This window comes from Mirounga leonina, unplaced genomic scaffold (genome assembly GCF_011800145.1).
Source record: "Mirounga leonina isolate KUSES-001 unplaced genomic scaffold, KU_Mleo_1.0 Mir_53, whole genome shotgun sequence".
Taxonomy (NCBI): Eukaryota; Metazoa; Chordata; class Mammalia; order Carnivora; family Phocidae; genus Mirounga; species Mirounga leonina.
In genome coordinates this window covers 79927580-79949916 of record NW_023270807.1, presented here as the reverse complement: position 1 = coordinate 79949916, position 22337 = coordinate 79927580, and the positions used below count along the sequence as shown (strand labels likewise).

At 35.9% G+C, this 22337-nt stretch overlaps 1 long non-coding RNA gene across 9 annotated transcripts in view; it reads left to right on the top strand.

Annotated features, from left to right (window-relative positions):
- Positions 1-22337, top strand: part of LOC118000712 — a 103003-nt gene that overhangs the window by 67369 nt on the left and 13297 nt on the right. For 4 of the 9 annotated variants that reach the window (XR_004676531.1, XR_004676532.1, XR_004676533.1 and 1 more), the window contains exons 4-5: positions 16706-16854; positions 21355-21428. This is a non-coding gene — a long non-coding RNA (uncharacterized LOC118000712). Of the gene's footprint in view, positions 1-10098; positions 13848-16705; positions 16855-21354; positions 21429-22337 lie in introns of those variants that run through there. The other 5 variants (XR_004676535.1, XR_004676536.1, XR_004676528.1 and 2 more) reach the window with 3 other exon arrangements.

The following is a 22337-nucleotide window of genomic DNA, read 5'->3' as shown; positions in this document are numbered from 1 at the left end:
ATGAAAGGAGTTAGTTAACATACAGCATTGTGTAAACAATATCGAGTCATTTTTTATTGGGTTTTCAAAAACTACCTTCTTTGCTCTCTATCCTACCTATATGACCCTACAACCTCATGGAGAATGTATCACTGTGGACAGATTCTCACAGAATCTAGCATAGAAGAGTGGTTCTCACACTTTAGCATGTGTAAGAATCACCTAGAAAGCTGATCAAATACAAATTCCTGGGCCCTGCCTTGGGAGATTCTCATTCTGGAGATCAGAGGAGAGACCGGATAATCTGTATTTCTTTTTATTCTTTTTTTCTTTTTTTAATAATCTATATTTCTAACAAGGTTTAAGCAGTTGCTGATGCTGCTGGTCTTGGGACAACACTTTTGAGCTGTACTGGTCTCGATGGTGAGGATGGATAAGGCAGCAGAATTGTAAGGTCTCTTTGTCTTTAGCTCTCTGAAAGCTGTTTCTGAATTCCTGACCTTTTCTCTTTTTGATTCATTCCTCCTAAACTCCATAGATCCTAGTAAAGATTTCAAGTTGTTCATAGAAAAAGCAGGCCCAACTTCATAAGACCTTAATTCCTATTTGGATACTGACTTTATGGCAATAGATCACTGTATGACAAAGGTAGATTCAGTACTGGTCAAAGTAGTAGAAAGTGTAAAGACATTATCAAAGAGTTCTAGAATCTCCAAATTTATACAAGTCCCTGCTCTGGAATATTTATATTCCAGATCACTGAAAAAAAGAAAACATTAAATTGATAGATGCACTGGTCTCTGAAGAATTGCAGTGAGTGAGATAAGATAGAAGTAGAAAATTGGCATGTGTTCTGATTCTCCAAAAAAAAAAAAAAAAAAAAAACCACACACAAACGAGAGAAATCTGCTTCCATTATCAAGAGTACAATAGCAATACCTTTATTTTGGTGTATAGTAGGTTCTAGGAATGGTGAGGACAATTCTGATGATGTCGATAAGGATGATTAAGTAGTACCTGTTTGTTTCTTCTGCTTTGAAGAATATCAAATTCCAAGTGATATTATAGATATGAAAAGAACAATCTTGAGACATTGACTATTTTTACTATTTCTCATGAGGTGTTACTAAATAATTTCAACGGGCAGAAAAATATGCCATTTGCTCATAAAGTGCCAAGACATTCAGACTATTGTCTTTGCAGGAAAGTGAGCATTTATTTCAACTCTATTGAAATCCTATACTGAGTAGGCCTGTACTGAAAAGACAGTCTTGTTAAGGAAAACATAGCTTGGCTCAAATCCACCCAGTTGTAAATAAATTTTAATCTTTCTTGATGGACAGGAGTTAGGTTTCTTTATCTTCATGGGGAAGAAGAGGTGGAGGCTATAAAAGAAGTTTGTTTGAAATATTTGCACAAATCTTTGATACATTAATGCATTCAGTCCTTTGAAATGAAGCCTATTTTTGCCTTTACTGCTTTCTTTATAAACATACTGTGCTGGAAAAATATAATTGGAAAATCTTTTCTACCATTTATCACCAATTTGGTTGCTTCATTTGGAGTACTATGCCAGTTTTAAGTGAGGGATATAAAGAAATCATTGCGTAGCAATGTTGATTTTTTTGCCTATCTAAAAATAATGAGGACCATGACACAAGAAATTTGAGTATGAAGCGCAGCATTGTCCCTGAAGATGGTCATGATAAATGGGGCTGGCTGGGCTCATAAACATAGGCACTCTGGATACCAGCAGGTTAGACATTTATATCTGTCATTGTTCAGTGATGTTGAATTTACATGGAATAAAAAAGCAAAATAATTTGCTCTTTGACTCTGAAATAAATGTTGTCTAGAGTAGTTGTATGGTTGGCACCAAAAAAAACCATTTGAAGTGGGCTACTTTCTGACATTCAATGCTGAAACTATAGTCAAGAGCTCAGTAAGACTCCAATAGGAGCTATAAAACTGTGGTTATTTAAAAGTGCAAATCTGGTATATCTTTCAAGGATTAAAAACAGACATTCTCCTTGGCAGCTGTCAGAAGAAATGTGTCTTAGAAAATTTCCTGACTGAACTAAAGTATTCAGCATTTACTTAAAGATTTTGAAGCTATGGCCCAAATTGTAATTAGCATATTTGTTATTGGCACTGAATACTTTCTTTCCAGGAAACAGATGTAAGAACAGAGCTAAAAGTGATAAAAATTTCATTCTTCATCAGTATAGAAAACCATTCAATAATACTTTTTCATTCCTACTCTTGTCATTCGCAGTACAAATTTTACCAATATTTCCTACTCATGCACAGAAACAAGCAATGGCTAATGCTCTGAAAAGTCATGCCTCCATGTTGTTAAGATGACAGGCAGTCATTGCTATGCAGTTTAATCTATATCTTGACTGTTCTAATGTCATAATACTTTTGGCTGCAGTGAACCTAACTGAAAATTTGAGCTGTTGATGGCAGTTAATATTCAGATAAACCTTGAAAGTGACAGCCAGCCAGAGGGAAGAGTGATGAAATTTGGCATCAGTCAAAATTCTAAGCAAAATGTAATATTTTGTTCTAGCTTCTTTTTAAAAGTATAAACCTTGCAACTCAGAAGTTGTTTTGGGTCTATCCCAAGACAGACTGAGATGAACAAAGACCTGTTACTTATCCAGTCACAAGAGCCTGCCTTGCTTTATCTAGCCTATGAGCGGCTGAGTATTAGTCTGCCTGCACTGTGGAGTATATTATTCTACTCAATCAATCAACCATTTCAGCCAAATAGCTCACTTGGCTAATTTTTTTTGTTTTCGTTTTATTGGATTTGATCAGCTCTTGGAATGAACTTACTAAATCAGCTGGTTGTACCATTGGCTCTGATTCACTATTTGGCTTATTAGAGGCCCTCAATATAGTTAAAAACCACATGCAATTCACAGTAGACCAAATAAATGTAATGTGGATATCTATGCATATATACAAGGATTTATCTCTGCCTCTTACTTTTGCTTCATCTTCGAGTTGGGGCAGCTTTTTAAAGCTTGTCCGTCTTTCACTGGCAGAAAGTATTTACAATATTCTCATTGTTGTGTTCTCTTCCTCTTCCTCCTCATCTTCATTATTCATCTTAAACAGTGGAAAGTCATAGAACAAAACAGGGGAATCAAGAATCTTTATTTTTATTACTTCACATATTATGTAAAAGAAATCAGACATTCAGCTTTTTCTTTTCCTAATTGAATGGCACACTTCTGAATACATGTTATGTGTTGTTCAACAAAGGAGTGTCTGGTAACTTTCAATGAAAAGTCTGTCGACTTTTACTGTAGCTGAAATTACAGCTTGACCAAATTCTTCAGTGAATTTGATGTAGAAACTCTGTCTCTCCTATCTTTTTTTTTCTCTTTTCACCTCTCTCCTTCCTCCCTTTCGTTTTTAAACAAAATCCAAACATAAAAATGCCATTTTCCAAATTATACCCTGGGGTACTCATTTACAGCTTATTTCTAAATCTAGGGCAGATACCCCTAAGAGGTGATCAAAGAGATGGAGGATCTTTTCTGCTGTTACGGTAGATTTAAAAGTTGCAGATAATAAAGTTTTAGAATGGGGTGATGATGGAAGAAATAATATGTTGTTTGATGCATGAAGCTCATAAATGTCTGAGAAGATTCTGTTGGAGAAATATGGAAAAAATATGGCAATTCAGGGAATTAATAAAAACAGAAATCTAAATTAAATGGAAAGGAGACTGGTTTACATTTGCACCTTCAAAGTTTTGGGTGTGGGAATGAGCCACCTGACTGAGATATTGTCTGAGCCAGTATTAGAATTGCTCATCTATGTCACAAATGACTTAGCATTATGGTTGAGGAAGAGTATGGCATAGCAACCAGTTTGGTGTTGGTGACTACTAGAATCCAGAGACGGGAAAGAATTTCCTAGGCTTGTCACTCAGAGGTTGTCTAGGTGCTTATTAGGAAGGGAACATATAATTTAAGGTCCAAAGTGAGCACTTTCCAGAGTGAAAGAAAAATTCATTAATATTCATGCTGAGACAACAGGCATAGACTAGGCTAATCCCGGGTAAACTGGATATATGTCACCCTACTTATAGGCAGAATGCTATGAAGCAGACCTCTCTGGAGAGATCTCAGGTGTAGACTGTCAGAGTTGCCAAATATTTCAAAAAATTTAGTCTTATTTGTGTCACAATTTTTTATTGAGGTATAATTTACATAAAATAAAATTCAGAAATTATTAATGTTCAGTTCAATTATTTTTGACAGTTACTGTATGGACTAAAGGTGTCCCTCCACAGCTCATGTGGTGAAGTCCTTAACCCCCAATGTGATGGTATTTGGAGATAGGGCCTTTGGAAGATAATTAGATTTAAATGAGGTCATGACGGTGGAGTTCTCATGATGGAATAATTGCTCATATAAGGAAAGGAGGAGACTCCAGAGTTCTCTCTCCTCCATGCACATGACAACACAACAGGAAGGTGGCCATCTGCAAACCAGCAAAGAGCTCGCACCAGAAACTAGGAACTGAATTGGCTGGTATCCTGATATTGGACTCCTACGCCTCCAGAACTTTGAGAAATAAATATTTTTATTGTTTAAATAAATGTTTTTATTGTTTAAGCCACCCAGTCTCTGGTGTTTTGTTGACTAAATTGCATACACCTGGGTATCTACCAACCAAAACAAGATAGAGAATAAGCAAAATGGCTTTCACATTCATCTGTGTTTCCAGATGTATCAGTATGTGCTTCTTTTTATTGCTGAGTAGTATTCCATCATGGGTATGACACACAAGCAAACACACACACACTAGCCATTTCCATTACTTGGTAAGTTCTGTGTGTGACCTATGACTTCGATGCCTTCACGGCCCACATTCTTTCCACTATTCTATTCTTATTTTGGAGTTTAAGGAGGATTCAACTTAAACTATGATATTGGTGAAATAGTTGAGTTTCCCATGTTTCAGTTTGCCTGTAGTAGAGAATTAATATCCAGCCATTCAGGAGAAAATCAATCAATCAATCACGCATATTTAACTGGGTCCTTAAAAATCTATCTTATTTTATCCACAAGTTAACCAACTTGGTCTATACCTTGATCTTCGGAGAACATTCAGCCTTTACGCTATGTATACTAGATACAAATTCCAGCATCTGGTCAAAACTATACTCTCTGGAATTGATAAGGCCGACAGCCCTAAAAAACAGCATCAAATTTAACTAAAAGGTTCCATAAAGAGTATAGTTGCCCTGATTATGGTAGTAGAAGTCATATTAAGATTATATCTTCCAGATATAGGAAGATGGGGGCATCATTCTGATATTTCAGTAAATACAAGATCCTACAGATAGATGATTTGTGCAGGAGGGGGAAGTGAGGGCTCAGAAAATATTGTTTCTATATTTTGATAATCAGATAGGTTTTAAAAAAACCTCTATACAACTTGTAATTATATTATGCCATTTTACTTTGCCTTATCATTGCAAAGTAAGAAAGATACTATATGTGTGTGTTATATATGTTTATATATACAATGTTTATATATATAAAATTCAAGTCCAGTTTTATGTAGGGGTTATAAAGATATTAATACTTTCCACATCAGGCTTTGCATACTACTAAAATAATGAGGTGTTCCTGGACATAAATAATTTTTATGTGAAAATCATAACTAGCTACGATAACAGAAGTGGATTGCAACCTCTTTTTTATTTTGGTGAAGTGACACCTTATGATATGACACAACATATTCACTAAAGAAACTTGTGTATCATTAACTTTTTCCTAACATCAGTTTCCACACCTTTAAACTGGACTTTCCTTTTGGTTTCCATGGCCTTTTAGGGTACTTGGGACATTTTTAGCTAGAGGAGTTTTACAGCTTAAGTAACATATTTAATGATGAATTGTTTTCAGATTTATGTGAAATATCTCATGGCATAAATCTTAAGTACAAACTAAGGAGATAAATCTCTAATTGTATGGTTTCCTTTAGCTGCCATATTCTTACTCATTTCCCATACTTTTTTGTAGGTATTATTCTAATATATGGATAACATCCATATGTTCCAAGAGGACTTGAGTTAGAAGAGGCTTTAGAGATCCCTTCATAAATGAGGAAATAAGGCCCCAGAGGCCTAAAGGTACTGGCAGAGATGAGATGCATTCCTCTCACTCCTAATATAAGGTTTTGTTTTCTAGTCTATGCCCCACTACCTCTGTCCGGCAAACTGTACCAGGCATTTATTCATTCAATAAAGTTTGCCAGGACTATTCCAAATGTGTAATGTTATCATCAGCACAAGGGCGGGTGGCTACAGACAAATTATGAGTAATCCTGCTCTTCAGATATGATAGTTAAGTGACAAAGTGAAGGCAGCATGTTACTGATGTTGACACCATCAAAATAAGTGTTACAACACATTAAAGGAGAGAAGCGATAGGATAGTTTTACCGAGAAAGAGTTAGGAGATGTTGTGCAGGAGTAGAACCGTAATTGGAACATAATAATCATGAAGAAATTGGCCCTTCAAAATAAGAGCACACATGACAATGGTTAGAGAAATTTAAAGTCACAAGAGAGTGATAAATCTTAATGTTTAACTGGACGAATCAGGTGGCTATTTTAAAATATATACTCTCAACAATCCTTTCAAGTAGGCCTTTTGAAGTTGGTAATTTATGACTATAAGTGTTAGACTATCTGTTTGCTCCCACCATCATATGGCCAAAAATCACCCTATTGGCTGTCCAATAGTTTATGCTGCTACTGCTTTTCATCCCCTTAGTTAGTAGATCTTCCTTTTGTTTTGTGTCTACTTTTTATGGTGATACATTTCTATTACTTCCTGTCATTTCCTGGGCACCTTCTATTAATTTGTTTTAGTCAACGCTAAATAATTGCTCTTTGTTAAGTTTTTCATAGACCTCAGTCTCAGAAGAATGGGAAAGTTAAGACCCTTATCACCCTGTCTAGTATTCAAGGTGATTGGGAGTTATTATGAAATTGTTTGGGTGATATAAATAATTTTCATTCTTTTTTCCTACAGACATTAATATAAAACAATATAAACTGCTATTTCTCCTCACATGGTTAAAAATCTGAGTAATGTCATATGGGATAGAATTATAGAGTTCTTTATTCAAATGTCAAAATACTACTTGTAAAGAAGTGTCATAGATACCTTGTTATTGAGGCTTGCCCAGAGATGCAAGTGACAAAGATGATCCCTGGGTAACACTTTAATCTTGGAGTAATTCATACTTCATCTATGTACTTCCTATATATTGTCCTTGATTTTGTAACATGACAAAGTCTGACAGAGTTTGGTTTAAAGGATTGCTATAATAACGGTAAGCATGGTTGATAGAAACTACTGGAAATAATGAAAAACTTCAGATTTTAGAAGGATTCATAGAAGAAAATGATGTTAAGGTTAGATTAATCCAGCCTTTGGAAAGACTAGGGGAAATCGTAGTCCAGGCAGGAGAATCCATACTTAAATGACTCAGAAGTGAAAGAGGATGTTACATTCTAGAGACATAAAGTAGTCTGATATGCTGAGAGAGTAGGACAACCAGGACAGGGACTAGAGATGGGGGGAGAGAGATAAGCAGAAGCCAGATGGCTAAAGGCCTGGTAATCATCAGCTCATTAACAAGTGTTAACTCTTATTCTGTAAGTTATGGAGATTCACCACAAAGCCTGGTAGTTCGCAGTTAATCCCCTTTTCATTTTAACCAGAATAGGAATTTCCTTTCTTTCACTTTTAATTTCTTGTTTTGGAATACATTTGGACAGATGCTTGTGACACCAGGCCTAGTGGCAGAGGACCCAGGAATACCACACTGTTCTTCCCTCCAAGCCACCAAGAAAAATGCAAAAACCTTACATATTCCTACCAAACAGAAGCAAAGATCCTATGTCATCAGTCAGCAACTGATTCTGAATTAATACTCCTTTACGAGTTTATGAACACAGGGGTGCCTGGAGGGCTCAGTCAGTTAAGCATGACTTGGCTCAGATCACGATCTCAGGGTCCTGGGATTGAGCTCCTCATTGGACTTCCAGCTCGGGGTGGCGGGGGTGGGAGAGGGGGGATCTGCTTGTCCCTCTGCCCCGCCCCCTCCCCCTGCCCTTCCCCCTTCTTCTGCTCGTGCTCTGTCTCTCAAATAAATAACATCTTAAAAAATTTATGAACACAAATAATATACTACCTTTGCATAATGTTAGGGAGAAGAAGGATATAGGGATGGAATGCTTTTCACATCCTTTAAGGTAGTAATAGAAATGTTTGATTTTTTTGCAACATTTCAATTGAATAAAAGGTTATTCACAAGGTCACCATACATAGACACTCAAAAGATCTTATTCCCGTAACAGCTTCAAAGTGCACTTTTCAACAATAAGCTAGAGAAGTCCTTTAAATATCATCTACCTACCTTCTTTCCTCTCAAGCAGTACTGAATTAGCTCTAACTGGAGAAAAGAATATCAAAAGTAACCCTCACTTCCCCATCCTCAATGCCAGGCAGATCTTCCCTATCTCTACCTTAAATTTGTTCCATATAACTCAAACACATTTTGTGTTTTTTTGTCATAATAAGTACTTGATTATCAGTGAATGTATAATAGCATTTCAAAAGCTAGCAGGTATTAATCACCTTAGTTGTTTTGTTTTGTTTTGTTTTTCAGAAAATACCTGAATTTCATATCTTTCCTCTAACCTTCTCTAACATTTCTTTATAGGTGATTTTAGGAGTTCCTTTTTGGATGGATTGGTATTAATACAAATTGCTTTCTGTGACTCTCTACCCTCAAAATATATGGAGGACAATGTACATGTTAACAGGCCTTTTTAAGACATAATTGTGGGCAAATGTGCTTACTTCCAGGAAAGCCACCAGCTTTAAGTAGTCTGCCGTTTTTCCAATATTTTATATCAATTGATACATAATATATATAAAAAATGACTATACCAAGAGACTAAGTAATTTATCAGTTAGTCTCACTGACAACAGCCTTCTCCAAAAAGTGAACTTAGGCCTCTTTTCTTCCAGCTATGTCTTTTTTTCCTCCAAACTCTGCTATAACCTGGGGAACAACTGCTGATTTTTATCCTTCTGTATTCAATTCTGCAAATAAAATATGAACTTTTAAACCTAAAAATTCCAGTGGAGCATTGGTAAATAGCAGGAGCAGCCCATATCCAAGGGTGTTCACGTTTCTGGCATGTGAAGGCCCACAGAAGAGGGCTTATTTTATATTGGTCTTTTGTATTTCTACATTTGACTGATTGAGTCAATAGAAACCAGCCCTAATTGTTGCTTTATAGGCGGATGGTGTTTTCCATCACTGGCACATACTGAACTAAACCTTCGGGGAGTAAAACAGGGCTGGGCTGCTGGTTTTTGTTACTCTGCAAATCAGAAAAAGATTGGTAGTTCTGATTAATCTTTTATTTTGTTTAGTTGCTTCCACAACACCCTGCCAAATTACTTTATAATAAATAATAAAAGTCACTGAGAACTATGTGTTTATTCTCACCACCAACTCAAATAAAAGGTTTTCTGTAAATGAGTTATTTCTAATAAAGCACAAAGCTAGAAGAAAAATATTAAAAGCAATTTGCTGCATGGTTTTGTTAGTAGAACTGACAAACTTGAGAAGTTCAACTAATGCTAATGTGGTTTTAAAAGTTCTAGAAAATCTAAAGGCTGCAAAGCGATTCCAAATGTATCTCTCCATCTTGTAAATGACATTTAATGAATAAACCTACTAGGGTAAACATGATGCTATTCAGATTCTCCACAACAGTGGACTTCAGAAGTATAATTCATTGGGTATGTTAAAATAACATTTTTAAAAAATGTGCTAAAATAAAATAAGCATTAGACCTTAAATGAAAAAAGATTGCATTTAATAGCAAACAGAGGGTAATGTTGCCATACACACTTTCTCAATGGGAAAATAAGTTAATGAGATCATTCTTATGCAAAAACGTTGTGAACATCAAAGTGTGATTACTAGTAAGCACACGTATATATTTTGCAAAGCACAGAATTGTTTATATTCATTTTTGTTCTTAATGTTTTCTCAGCATCACTACTCCCATCTTTACCTATGAGGACGTCAAGACATAAAGTGATTAAATTAATTACCAAGATAAAAAAGGAGTGTGTGGCTATGCCAAGATTCATCTCACCACCAGTGATGGTCATGTGGGATAGTCACGATTCTGCCTCTCTGAGTTTGTATCTGGAGTGATACAGCCAACCCACTGAAACATGATGACCAAAGAATTATTAGCAAATGTAACATCTGGAAGTTGTTTCAATAGTGCAGGATGTTAAAGCAAGTGTGTGTGGGTAATTAATTGATTTAGCACATTTAAAGGAAGTTTCTTCTCAATTACAATACTTACTAGGAAATAATGGTGTACTAAAGAAACAGCATATTTTCCATGGCTAGGGTTGCCATTATGCCATTTCTTTCTCCCTTAGTGAACGACGTAGGCACTTAAGTTAAGGGTTTGAGCTATAAAATGTGTCTTAAAATGCTGGTCAATAGGATATTGGATAACTTTCTGGAAATTTTCAAAAGATCTGCTCCTAAAACATTAAATTATATGGCTTCAGATGTATTTAGTTATTTTGCTTAACTGTTACAGTGACTTCCCTCACCTAATAATTCAAACACCTCTTAAACTACTGAACAACCATTAGGATATGCATTGATTCTATAAGCTGCAGGTTACAAGCGTATTTTACACAGTCAAGAATTTTTAGAACTCAAAGGCTTCCTCTATTATTTGTTAAATGGCTACTTTGCTGAGAGACAAAATGGTACATGGGTTCAGCCTGGTGGCATTAACGGCAACAAGCCAAACCCAAACAGAACAAAACAAAACAATAATAATCACATCTAGGTCCTGTGGCAAAAAGAGCTTGTGAAATATGCTATGGAGCTGATACATTTAACTGAAGCTAAAAATAATTGAAAGATAAATGAATGGAGGCAGTAAAAATTTTCTAAAACACTTAGCTCTGGATGGAATTAGAATAGTCTCCTGACCATATTGTAAAAGTCTTATTTGATAACAAGATCGGCCTTCGTTCCTGCAAAGGTATCATATTTTGTGTGCAGTCTAATAATTCAGGAGAAATAAGGGAAAAGAACTGGACAAAATACCAATCCTAGGATCTGAATTAGTTGATTAAATGAACCCTTGTGAGCATGTATTATGTACCAGGAGTTTGCAGACACAGAGACAAGTAAGCTGCAAGAAAAAGTGAGAAGGGTCCAGGAACAAAGTGCTGTGGGAGAACACCAGAGAGGGACTAACTCTGCATAGAGCACTGCGGGACACTTCACTGAGAGGATGACATTTCTGCTGACAGAGGGCAACGTGTGAACAGGCTCAGAGGGGGACAAAAGAATGGCACCTGGAAAGGCTATCCCAATCCCTCATCATGTTTTATCATCTTTATACTGGTGAATTCATCACATTTCAGAGTCTAGACTCAGCCCTGCACACTTAATAATTCAGTCTGTTTAGTATTCCAGTCTTGGAGGAACGGAAGATGCACACTCAAACCAGCAAACCTTACAAAACACAATGTAAAAGACTGAAATGCCAGTTTGTTCACTCACTATGATACATATAATTCAATTAGAAAAGGCCTTTGTGCCATCCGGGACAGAGAAGTTTCTACCCATATAGAACACTAGAATTACCAAAAGTTGCTTAGAGAGATTTGGATCAGAACAAAGAAATCAGAATGCATGTGAGCCTTACATTTTGATAACGTGATGAATTTGTCTCTGTATTAGAGCTGTCCGGGCTCACATCATTGTACAATGCGTATAGTAAAGCAGCAGGATTTGAAAAGATACTAATTCGTTTGAGACATGTACTTGACATACCGGCTAGACATTCATGTGAAGAGATGTAGTAGAGAGCTGGTGTTTGAACCTGGACCTCAGAAGAGAGATCCTTGTTGTGGGTAGACATCAAGACCCAACATTTAGGTAGTAGTTGAAACCATGGAACTAGATGAGAGAGAGTGTACATTGAGAGAGTGTGTGCAAATTGAGGAGATAAAAGCAGCCATTGTTCCTCTAAAACGTGGTTCATAATAAAGAATTGGGTGGAAGGAGTCTGCAAAAGAGAATAGGTAGGAAAGGCCAAAGAAGAAGTAAAAGCAGAAGAACATATAGTCATGGGGTTTCAGTGAGGGAGTGATCTGTGGAGGGATCAATGGGAAATGAAAAATTGGTATGGTGAGCGGAAGCTACTCTTTTTAAGAAGATAGTCAGTGAAAGAAATAAAAAAAAAGGCATGGCACTGACTGGAGGAACATTTCCAGAAGGCTTTCAGTAGTATCTGTGCATGGCCACATTTTAGCATTTTGCCCTTCAATTGCTGATTTAGCCCACTCCTGCATATTGAAAGCTCTTTGAAAGCAAGGACTGCGTGGAATCTGGTCATCACTTTCTAGGGTGTTTGGATGCAGAACTGAGGAAGCATTCTGTAAGAGCTGAAAGGAAATAGTTAATAGAAAGAGGCAACATATAACTGACAAAAGAAGTAATTGACAAATCAAGGATGATGGTTTGCTTCTAGACCAGGATCCAGAACACAACTGGAAACTTTCATTTTTTAACAAAAGATCTTTTCCCCTTCTTCTGAACTAGAGGGAAGTGAGATGAGGATGGGTTCCTATGTAAATTAAAAGTATAGACGTGGGGCTGGGAAGCCAAAGAAATTCATTCTGGATAGCCTTGCTCTCCTTAGTGATGTAGAATGAATTTATTGGATATCTAATAAATGCCAGGCACATATATTTCCTAATATCGATTCATGGTGACTCTCTATTCATAAGAGAGATCTGTCTTTAGTTTTATTTTTTTGTGTGTAATGTTTGTCAGATTTTGATGTCAGAATAATCCCATATCCATAAAATAGATTTGATTGCTTTCCATATTTTTTTCCTGTGTTCTGGAACAAATTATATAGAATTGAGTTTACTAGTTCTTTTAAAGTTTCAAGTAATTCACTAGTAAAACAATCCCTAGAGAATTTAGAGCAATTTTTGAAATGTTTTCCATTATACCTATGGTTATTATTCAATTCAGATTTTTCTAATTTTTATAAATCTTTATTGTCAGTTTATATCTTTCATGAAAATCATCCATTTCACCCAATTTTACATATTTACTGCATACATAGGGTCTTATATTGTAATCTCATACATTGTATTCTGTTTGACTTTTGTACCCTTTCTCTTTCTAATTCTATTTGTTTTCTTCTTTTTCTTAATCAGATTTTCTGGAAACCTATCTACTCTAATTTTATTGCCAATAATTCATGGGCTCATTAAATTTATTTTTTCCTAATTTTAATCCATTAAAATTTGCTTTTAAAATATTATTTTCTTTTTTCTTTTATTCTTATTTATTTTACTTCATTGTTTTGTTAATTCTTGTTTAATAATGTGTATGTTTAAAGTTGGGAAATGTCCCCTGAATGTAGGCTTTTGCCTTCGATTCCTCCAGGGCTGCTTTCCATTATTTTATTTCTGTCAAATAAGTCTTTGATCATTTTTGTATTTTTATTTTTATTCTATGTTATTGCAGCTATTGTAAACAGCAAAGAGTTGGGTTTTTCTACCCTGATCTCAAAAGCTTTAAACATGAGGATTTAACTGGCTCATTTTGAGAGTCACAGGTGATATTTGGCCTTTCTCTCTGTCATTATTTTTCATGCTTTAACATTTATTTTTCCCTTTTGCTACATGAGCTATGTTTTATTTGTTCTTCTAGTTTTTCCCATGTATTTGAAAGTTCACTACATTTAAAAGTTCATGAATATTGATTTTTAATTCTAGTTGTTCATTCAAATTTAATTCTGATTGTTTTTAACTTTGTTTTAATTACCAAAAAATAAACCTATATTTTCTCTTCTTATAAAATTAAAAAGTAAAATGATAAGAAAATAAAGAAAGGCAAGAAGGAACTGCCAGTAGTTATTAAAAGTTGTCAGAAATGGAGGAGAAGTAAGACTATTTTTCCACATAATTTCTTTCTTTTAACCTGTTTTAACATTATGCATATGCATATATTAACTTCATAATTTTGTTAAAAGAAGTGTAATATAAAAGAAAGAACAATCAGTCACAGAAAGATTTTGAGTAACTTTTCCAGGAGGATGATATGAATGGTATATTTACTGATCTCTCATGAAATTGATCATATTTTTCTGTTGCCTTCTTATGAAATTCTTGAGTCATTTGTTTTCCTCTCACAATGTTACTTACCGTTCCATTTCCATCCATTTTGCAAGGGACAAATCTGTTTCTTTGGACATGTACTGGAATAATTTTTGACATATTTAAGAAGTATATTTTTTCCTAGATTTCCCACAGCTTCTCCCACCCACTGAATCAAAAATAATTATCATTATTCATGACTAGAAGAGGGCCTAGGCTAGAATAAAGGTGTGATTATTCAGCTTTGAGTATTCTCCGTGAAATTATCCTATTTTGCTAGAACTCATCTAGCAGTGAATTTCTTTTATTTTATGAATTTCAATCTACACACTCAGATGAAGAAAATGAGGAGAATTTGCTTCTATTATGCAATTGCAAATTAAAATTTGCTTCTATTATGCAATTGCAAATTAAAACCGGAGTCTATAGTGAGACACCAGTGTTCAAATGAAGGCTTTGTTGACTTTCAATAAATTCCAAAATTTTCCCTGTAGCTTTCAGAGTGAACCTTGAAGCCTGGTCGCTGTGTTTTACTATAAACCAGAATAGAGCAAGGAACATGATTTGACATAAAGTAAGTTCCACCAAATAGAAAAGAAGAAGCTTTGATAAGAAGCAAGGAATTATTAGACTTTTCTATTTGTTCTTTTCTTTTGCATTCCTTACCCCTGCTTTAGGGTCAGGTCTCACCAAATCCTGGAATGTGGCACAGTAGAAATAGGTGGAAGGTTTTAAAAGGAATTCCTCAGCAAAAAGTTTAAGTGTCTCCCTTTTGAAGGAATAGACCAAAAAGCTGAAAAACAGAAAAATTCTGAGTATTTCCTAAAAGAAAAATCAGCATTTCCTAAAAGAAGAGTGGTGTCAATCAAATGGTATAGTAAAGATACCTGAGGGAAGTATCTAGACAGATATCTTTGAGCTAGATCCAGATTTCCATTGCCTTTGTTTGGCATTTAGGGAACCCTTGACTGGAGGGAGAAACAGCATGGCTAAGAAAACTGACCAGAAAAGGATTGAGTTCTAGATCAGGAGGTTGCATAATGCAGGGATCTCTTGAACTGAGGCTAAACCAGGGTCAGAGACTTCCGCTCCAGGTGTCTGCACAATACCCTAATCTGAAACTAATGATGTACTATATGTTGGCTAATTGAATTTAAATAAAAAAAAAAAAAAGCAGTTGAAAACAGCAGCTACTCTGCAAAGCCAATGCAATATACCAAACAATCAGTTAAAAAACAAAACAACGGAATGAAGACCTTACTTTCCAGTGGAGCAAGTGAGAGTCGATGCAGATCAGAAGCCACTCTCTGACCTGTCCGGTCATGAGGACATGGATGCTTTTTCCTGGGCCTACATACCATTGGAGGGAAAAGGAGGAAAAAAAGAATCCTTGAAAAGGGAGAAATAGTACCTGAAAGAGAAATGCTTTTCTCTTTAACCTAAAGGAACTACGTACATCAGACAAAACTGAAATTAACTAGTTTCAACAGTCTCTACCTTTTAACTATATGTGCCAAGTTGTTTTCATATCAAGATAATGAAAACTACAGAAATTTTTAGAGTGTAAATTTACACATTCATTTGTAGTGTGTAAATTTCTTGCCTTTAGTAATCTATATTTTAAAATTCTGCTTGAGCATGTTTATTGCTGTTTTTTTAAATAATCCTTGAAATTATCCTATTTTGCTAGAACTCATCTAGCAGTGAATTTCTTTTATTTTATGAATTTCAATCTACACACTCAGATGAAGAAAATGAGGAAAATTTGCTTCTATTATGCAATTGGAAATGTATTATGTTCTTCAATATTGTTTCTCACCCCTCAGTAATGTCCAATATGTATATACTCTTCCATTAGGCTCTGCCATCCTCATCTACTATATGGTCCTTTATACGTTTCTATTTGTTCTTTTTCCTTTACAGCCTCTGAGACCTACTTTAACTTATTCCTTATATGCCATTATTTGATATCAATAATGATGATTCCTCCCAACGTTTCTATGCTGGATATTATCTTTGGCAAATATTATCCATTCTACCCTGCTTCTGTCACCCTGTATCACAAGGCCTAGAAGACTGGCAACTGAATTTCCCGGAATCTCTTACTAAAAGGAATCTGGATATAGTTCAGGTTCTGTTGATGAGGGCCATCCACGTGAGATTTGGGAGGTAGAAGTCATTGGGTACTGGTGACATACACCAGCTTTGACAAATAAGGATTTTTGCAATGTCCTTCACTTTTTCTTTCCATTCATCTGTCCTGGGGCCAGTGAGCAGCTGTGAAGTCATCAGTGCTTTCCTGAAGGTTGAAATTACTTCTCAAAATTAGGACTCCTTGCCAGAGGCTTATATTGTATAATTATTAATTATGTGACTGCTATAAAGTCATCCCACATATATTACCTTATTAGAGTCCATTGTCCTCCTCTCTGTAAGCCCAGCTGCAGGAAGCAGAGAAGCCCTTTATTCTTACATCTTCTTGTCAAGATAAATGTGGGAAGGTGACATCATTTTCCTGCCATCGCAGCATTCTATCATTGCACACCTGAAATTCACCCTGGATCACTTTGTTGGACATCCTCTTTGTAAGGCTTTTCTTCTAATTGCTTACTTTAACTAATCTCCTCTTGTCCTGCTTGTCTGTGCCTGGGGACTTTTGGGTGGCAAGTCAGTGGGAGGAGAATCTAGGCCAGGACATGCTTAAGGACATTTATTAAAGCTATGCAAGGATTGATGTTTGTGTGTAGTCATGGTATAGATTCCCAGGGCTTTACAACTGGGTCCCTTTCCCTTTTTAACAGGGAGCAGATAAAATCAGCATTGTGACCTTAGATTTGGCAATGATTTGATTAAAAACAAGGATGACTGATGCACTTCATTGATATTAAAACTTTTGTGCTTTAAGAGATATTATGAAGAAAATGGAAAACCCACAGGCTAGAAGCAACTATTTGCGTATCATATGTCTAATAAGGGATCTGCACCCAGAATATATAGAGAACTATTACAACTCAAGAATAAAAGACAAACAACCCAATTTTTAAAAAGCAAAGAATTTGAATAGATTTTCTTCAAGGAAGGTATACAAATCTCCAATATGCAATTAAAAGTTGCTAAACTTCATCAGTCATACAAATCAAATATGCAATGCAAAGCAAAAGCCCAGTGAGGTACCACTTCATACCCACCAGAATGGCTATGGGGAAAAAAAAAAAAAAGATATTAGCAAGGGTTGATAATGATGTAGAGAAACTGGAAATCCTAATACAATTGGAAATGTAAAATGATGCAGCCACCTTGAAAAACATTTGGTGGTTATTCAAAATATTACACAAGAGCTACCATAAGACCCATCCATTCCACTCTTAGGGAGCTACCCAAGAGAAATTAAAACATATATCCACACAAAAACCTGTACACAAATGTTCATATCTACATTATTCATAATAGACAAAAAAATGAAATCTCCATCAACTAATGCATAAAGTATGTTATATCCAGACAATAGAATATTATTAGTCAATAAAAAGAAATTAAGTACTGATATACTACAACAGGGATGAAAACTGCCAGTTACAAATGACCACATATTATATGGCTCCATGTATATGGAATGTCCAGGATAGACAAGTATATAAAGAAAAAAAGTAGATTAGTGGTTATGTAGGACTTAGAGTAGAAGGTAGAAATAAGGAGAAATAGGTACAAGCTATCTGTTTGGGGTTGATAAAAATGTTCTAAAATTAGATACTGGTAATGGTTGCAAAACCCTGTAGATATATCAAAACTATTGATAGACTGTACACTTTAAAGAGGTGAACATTATTGTATGTAAATTAAATATCAGTAAAAATTAAAAAAAAACTTTTTAAACATTGCATGAAAGAGCCACAGATGTTCTCTTCCGAGCAAAGACCTGGTACTACTTCCAGACCCACTCAAATATTATGCACCACTGCTTTGGCGGAGGCCTGATGCATTTTGCCAGGCAATTAGCAAAATTACCAGATAATAGATCCAAAATCATTATTCATCAGGTAGTTGGTGAAAAACAACATTTTGTAAATGAGAAGTGAGTTAGCTGGGTCAATGTAAGATGGGCAAAACTGAATTGTAACAATCAGTGTATGAAGGTTTAAAAACATGTAGATAGATATATTGGTGAGGAAGGAAGGAATAATCATGGGCATCTTGTAAAAGAAGAGTACCTGCCAGCCCTTCTTATCAGCAATACAGGACTTGAACCTCTAGTATTTCAAGGGCATTGGGTGGCAGCTCGACTTTCCTCTCTCTGGTCTAGTCAGATTGCTCTGTTCCTGGGGTCTAGGTTTGAGTTAGCTAATGGCCTACCTGTGTTGCAGCAATTAGCAATGATAACTTCCAAAAATGAAAAAGATCAATCAGTATGTTTATTTTACTCTTTTTTCTTTTTTTAAAAAATTTTATTATGTTATGTTAGTCACCATAAAATACATCATTAGTTTTTGATGTGGTGATCCACGATCCATTGTTTTCATATAACACCCAGTACTCCATGCAGTACCTGCCCTCCTTAATACCCATCACCGGGCTAACCTACCTCCCCCACACCCTCCCCTCTAAAACTGTGTTTGTTTCTCAGAGTCCATAGTCTCTCATGGTTCATCTCTCCCTCCAATTTCCCCCCCTTCATTTTTCCCTTCCTTCTCCTAATGTCCTTCATGCTATTCCTTATGTTCCACAAATAAGTGAAACCATATGATAATTGACTTTCTCTGCTTGACTTATTTCACTTAGCATAATCTCCTCCAGTCCCATCCATGTTGATGTAAGAACTTTGAATGACACACTGGACCAGATGGACCTCATAGATATATACAGAACATTCCACCCTAAAACAACAGAATACTCATTCTTCTCAAGTGCACATGGAACTTTCTCCAGAATAGACCACATACTGGGTCACAAATCAGGTCTCAACCAATACCAAAAGATTGAGATTATTCCCTGCATATTCTCAGAACACAATGCTTTAAAACTGGAACTCAATCATAAGAAAAAATTTGGCAGAAATTCAAACACTTGGAAGCTAAAGACCACTCTGCTCAAGAATGTTTGGGTCATCCAGGAAATCAAAGAAGAATTTAAACAATTCATGGAAACCAATGAGAACAAAAACACATCGGTCCAAAACCTATGGGATACTGCAAAGGCGGTCCTAAGGGGGAAATACATAGCCATCCAAGCCTCACTCAAAAAAAAAAATAGAAAAATCCTGAATTCACCAACTAACTCTACACCTTAAAGAACTAGAGAAAAATCAACAAATGATGCCTAAGCCATGCATTAGAAGAGAAATAATTAAGATTAGAGCAGAGATCAATGAATTAGAAACCAGAAACACAGTAGATCCGATCAATGAAACTAGAAGCTGGTTCTTTGAAAGAATTAATAAGATTGATAAACCACTGGCCAGACTTATCCAAAAGAAAAGAGAAAGGACCTAAATTAATAAAATTATGAAGGAAAGGGGAGAGATCATGACTAACACCAAGGAAATAGAAACAATTATTAGAAATTATTATCAACAACTATATGCCAATAAACTGAGCAATCTGGATGAAATGGATGCCTTCCTAGAAACCTATAAGCTGCCAAGACTGAAACAGGAAGAAATTGACAGCCTGAATAAGCCAATAACCAGTAACGAGATGAAGCAATGATCAAAAATCTCCCAAAAAACAAGAGTCCAGGGCCTGATGGATTCCCTGGGGAATTCTACCAAACATAATACCTATTCTACTGAAGCTGTTTTAAAAAATAGAAACAGGGGTGCCTGGGTGGCTCAGTTGGTTAAGCAACTGCCTTCGGCTCAGGTCATGATCCTGGAGTCCCAGGATCGAGTCCCGCATCGGGCTCCCTGCTCGGCAGGGAGTCTGCTTCTCCCTCTCCCACTCCCCGTTTGTGTTCCCTCTCTCGCTGTGTCTTTCTCTGTCAAATAAATAAATAAAATCTTTAAAAAAAATAAAAAAAATAAAAAAATAAAATAAAAAATAGAAACAGAAGGAAAGCTTCCAGACTCATTCTATGAGGCCAGCATTACCTTAATCCCCAAACCAAGCAAAGACTCCATCAAAAAGGAGAATTTCAGACTGATATCCCTGATGAATATGGATTCCAAAATCCTCAACAAAATCCTAGCTAATAGGATCCAACAATACATTAAAAGGATCATCCACCATGACCAAGTGGAATTTATCCCTGGGATGCAAGGGTGGTTCAACATTCACAAATCAATCAATGTGATAGAACACATTAATAAGAGGAGAGAGAAGAACCATATGGTCCTCTCAATTGATGCAGAAAAAGCATTTGACAAAATACAGCATCCTTTCCTGATTAAAACTCTTCAGAGTATAAGGATAGAGGGAACATTCCTCAACTTCATAAAATCCATCTATGTAAAACCCACAGTGAATATCATTCTCAATGGGGAAAAGCTGAGAGTCTTTCCCTTAAGATCAGGAACACGTCAAGGGTGCCCACTCTCACCACTGTTGTTCAACATAGTACTAGAAGTCCTAGCAACAGCAATCAGGCAAAAAAAGAAATAAAAGGTATTCAAATTGGCAAAGAAGAAGTCAAATTCGCTCTTTTCACAGATGACATGATACTTTATGTGGAAAACCCAAAAGACTCCACCCCCAAATTACTAGAACTCATATAGCAATTCAGTAATGTGGCAGGATACAAAATCAATGCACAGAAATCAGTTGCTTTCTTATACACTAACAATGCAACTGTAGAAAGAGAAATTAGAGAAACGATTCCATTTACAATAGCACCAAAAACCATAAGATACCTCAGAATAAAACTAACCAAAGAGGTAAAAGATCTATACTCTAGGAACTACAGAACACTCATGAAAGAAATTGAAGAAGACACAAATCAATATGTTTAGAATGGAGTACTTTTGAAATTTAACGTATGTTAGATTTTTCATATATATTTTGTCAGGGTAGTGAATTCAAGAGAAACAGGAGTGGGTAGATGATCACTTTTGCAACCCTTGAGTCAACTAATTCTATTTTAAATATTTTTTACAGTGCACTTGTCTTTCTTCTTCATGTTCTCTCGTGGAATTGTGATTTCTCATGTTCTTTCGAACAAAAAAAGAAAGGTTAGTGGCTATTTCTTTGCCAAACTTGTCTGTCCTGTCTTTTCCTAAATATTCCTTTTTCTGATCAAGGATTTTCCCCTCCTCTGATGGATGATTGACTCTTGTACCTGCCTTTGGACTTTGGCCACTCTCACCTTAGGATAACCCTTGAGCTTAAGGCTCACTCCTGCCTCCTCTCCTCAGCAATCTGTTTATCTTCAGGCTTTGGGGATTTAAACAAGTGGTAAGATTTCACAGAACCATATCTTCCAAAGTACCTGATTTGAACCTAACCATTGAAAAGTACTTAATTTCTCTTCGGAATGTCTTCTATTGCACGCTACTAGAGTTGAGTAATGCAAATTCTTTAAAATAATGTTTAAAAATATTTTGCGTTTAACCAGAATAAGGTATTGTATTCAAGATAGAAGAATATAATCAGTGATTTCAGAATGCAGGGGAACTTTTATATAACTAAGAAATGAAGACTTCTGGATCAGACTATCTTGGCTTTTCCACAAATCTCTGTTGCTGTTTTAGGCTGCTGTCAAATATGTATTAAAATTTTTGTGATCGTAATGCATAAACCAGAGAAACTGTTCTTAATTTGGAGGACATCTGGGGTCATAGGAAATCTTGGCCTTGCGGGGCTAGGCCCAGACATGCTTCTGTTAGGCCACGGGCTCCTACTACAGGACCCCATGTGGCAAGATGCCTACTACTTCTTCAGGGTCTTACTGTCTCCCTCAGGCTGCAGCAGAATTGCCAAGCAGTAGCTCCAAAATAGAACACAGTTAAACATAATTGTCTCATCTTGAGTTTGTGAAGCCCCTGTAAAAGCCACACAGATGGAAGAAATACAGGGTGCTATTATCCATAGCGATTGCCAAGAATGGTCTTATAGCTTGATCTTATATTATTTAACTTCGT